The sequence below is a fragment of the Rhinolophus sinicus genome, chromosome 1 (assembly GCF_057876585.1).
Source record: "Rhinolophus sinicus isolate RSI-liver-muscle chromosome 1, RSI-T2T, whole genome shotgun sequence".
NCBI lineage: Eukaryota > Metazoa > Chordata > Mammalia > Chiroptera > Rhinolophidae > Rhinolophus > Rhinolophus sinicus.
The window spans coordinates 72,147,208-72,149,977 of record NC_142501.1 but is presented as its reverse complement, the minus strand read 5'-3'; the positions used below and the strand labels follow the sequence as shown (position 1 = coordinate 72,149,977).

Here is a 2,770-nt window from a genome sequence, read left to right as displayed (position 1 = left end):
AAATATCTTTATAGACGAATAACTATTACATAATCAATAAATTTATTATTACAATATAAATAACCTTCTAACACATTTATTTATAAAGAAACTTTATTTAAATTTTTCTTAGCTGAGAACCAGGATTTAGAGATGAATCTATGGGTCTGGACAGTCATTAACATGGATGAGAATCTGCTTGCTTGTGTTAAGTTTTATTACCACTAGGGGAGAAAAACAAAAGGTTTCACAAAAAGCAATTTTCTATGTAGTCAAAGTTTCTCTGTATTCAGGAAGTAACCTAGTTCTTTCTGTCTCTGGCAAGAATTGCTAACACATGACCACCCATCTGTAATAGATGGTCGTGTGCAACTGCTCCAGCTTCTTGATCAAAAGGAACAAACAGACCTTCAGCACCAAACCCAATGATCTGAAGGCCTGTAACTCCTTTCTGCTAAATGGGCTGATTCACTACACGACAGTGGGCGTGGAGCCAGTGGCCAACTGCAAAAGTGTGGTGGTCGTCATGAAGCGGAGATCTAGCCAGCGAAAGCCGGCCACCTCCTCCGTGTGGACCATCATCAACAAGAACGCTGGTCACCTCAGCAGCACCTGACACATGACCCACAAGAACAAGTGCTGCCGTGACCTGCGTGTGGCCGCCATCTGCAGAGCCAAAGACATCCTGTGTAGCCAGAAGCCTGTGATGAAAAAGAGGAAGCGAGCCCGCCCCACTAAGAGCCTCTGAGCACCCCTGACCCCCAAAGGAACAAATCCATCAGCCGACTTTTCTAAAAAAAAAAAAAGTAGTCTAACCTCGTTCTGTCAATAAGGCAGACCAATGTGGTATGGAACCCCTCTTATTAAAAATAGGTGGAAATGCTAGTACACAAAATATAACACAACCTGCAGACAACTCTGTGTGCATGTATATACACACACACAGACACACACACACAAATAAATAGCTGATTTATTTTTCAATTGAAAGAGAAATCCTAAGTCATCAGAAAGGAAGAGAAAACTTACATAGCCCTGTGCCAGTCATGTAATCTGATACCTCAGAAAATCCTAGTTGGCAGTTAGGATTTTTAATGCTCTTGTTAGGGCAGCAAATTTGATCTTTGTTGTGAACTGAGATGTCTTTACATATATATGGAACATTGGAAATGCTACTAGATGAGTGACCAGAAAGTTTGTCTTGGCCTAAAACTCAGTGGAAAAAAAAATCTTTATTGGAAAACCAAACAGCCTGTCTCATACACAGGTATGGAATCCAAATGTACGTCACCAGCCTTGTGTAAGATTCCTTAGATTGAAAAATAACATGCGATTCTGCACCAATGAACACCTTGAGGTAACCAGTAGAAACAAATATAAAATTGCTTCGTACCAATAGTTTAAAAACCGAGAATGCTCAGGACTCCCAGAGAAGAAAAAAATCCTCAACCGAAAATGAGCTCATAACAGGAAAAATAACCAACTACACAAGAAACATTCATTATGAGGATGGAAAAGGGGCCACAGGTTAAACCTGACAAGGTCAGGAGACTGAAAATAACCACATAAGATGGCATGAACATAAAAAATAAATAAATAAAAAATTCATAACTAAGGTGGGCCATGGCAGGAAGTCACATCTTTAGCCTGAAGCTTCCTTCATAAAGTCAATCTTCACCTTAAGTGGGCCTGTCTATTGTCTTTTTGCACCTGACATCATTGGAATGTCAGGAATTCTTTTCACCAGACCAGAGCAGGAAAGTACAGAATCTCTCATTATTATTCTTGTCCCTTGATTAACATTTCTATGTGAACTATTAACTATCCTTTACCCACCTATGTGAAAGATGTACCTGTCTCTCCAATTTACTTTTATCCAATTCCAGAGATTTCCCAGCTTTGCTTTCTCCCATCTCCTTAATCTATTATACCGTCAATGGATTTCACGTAACCCTCCTCCTTTGATTCTATGTATAAAATAAGCTGCAAACCACCATTTTGCAGAGCATTTTCTCAATCCATTGAGATTTTGCTTCCCAGAAATTGTCATCAGTTTGGCTCAAATAAACTTTTATAACCTTTCTCTTAGGCTGGATGTTTTTTCAACGACAATCATGAGGGAAGTTAGCACACACATCCATTAAGACAATTAACGCTCTATAAGAAATTGAGCTAATAGAACAATCAGGAAAAGACTATAAAATACACTTAACGTTTTCAAGAGAAAAAAGGACTAGAAACCAAGACCAAAGAATGGAATACTTAAAATAAAAAAGACAAATATGGAAAAGAACCAAATAAAACTTATAGAAATGATACTACTAAAAAGGGAAATAGTGAATTGGATACAGTTCTAAGGAAATGGTTTAGAATGAAGAATGAAACATACAGAAATGCCAAATATCAAAGTGGTTAAGATAAATGAAGTACAGAATAAGAACAACAGAACTCTATAGGGAATCCCCAAAAGAGAGAAAAGAAACAGTAGGGAAGAGATAATATTTAAGGAGAAAATAGACAAAGACGTTCAATGTTAATGAAAATATGAATTTATAGACTGAAAACACACAGATCCTAAGTAAAGAAAACAAAAACCACATATAGACACATTGTAGTGAAACTAAAAAATTCCAAAGACGAAGAGAAATTTTCAAAAGCAACAAGAGGAAAAAACACACATTACCTACAGAAAAACAATTATTAGACTTATAGCCATGTTGCTATCAGAAACAATAAAAACAGAAAGACAACTGAAAAATATCCATAAAATACTGAAAAAAGAAATGTGAAC

At 36.9% G+C, this 2,770-nt stretch overlaps 1 pseudogene; it reads left to right on the top strand.

Moving 5' to 3' along the window:
- Positions 1-316: 316 nt before the first annotated feature.
- Positions 317-653, top strand: LOC109460028 (large ribosomal subunit protein eL28 pseudogene; annotated as a pseudogene).
- The last annotated feature ends 2,117 nt before the right edge of the window (positions 654-2,770 follow it).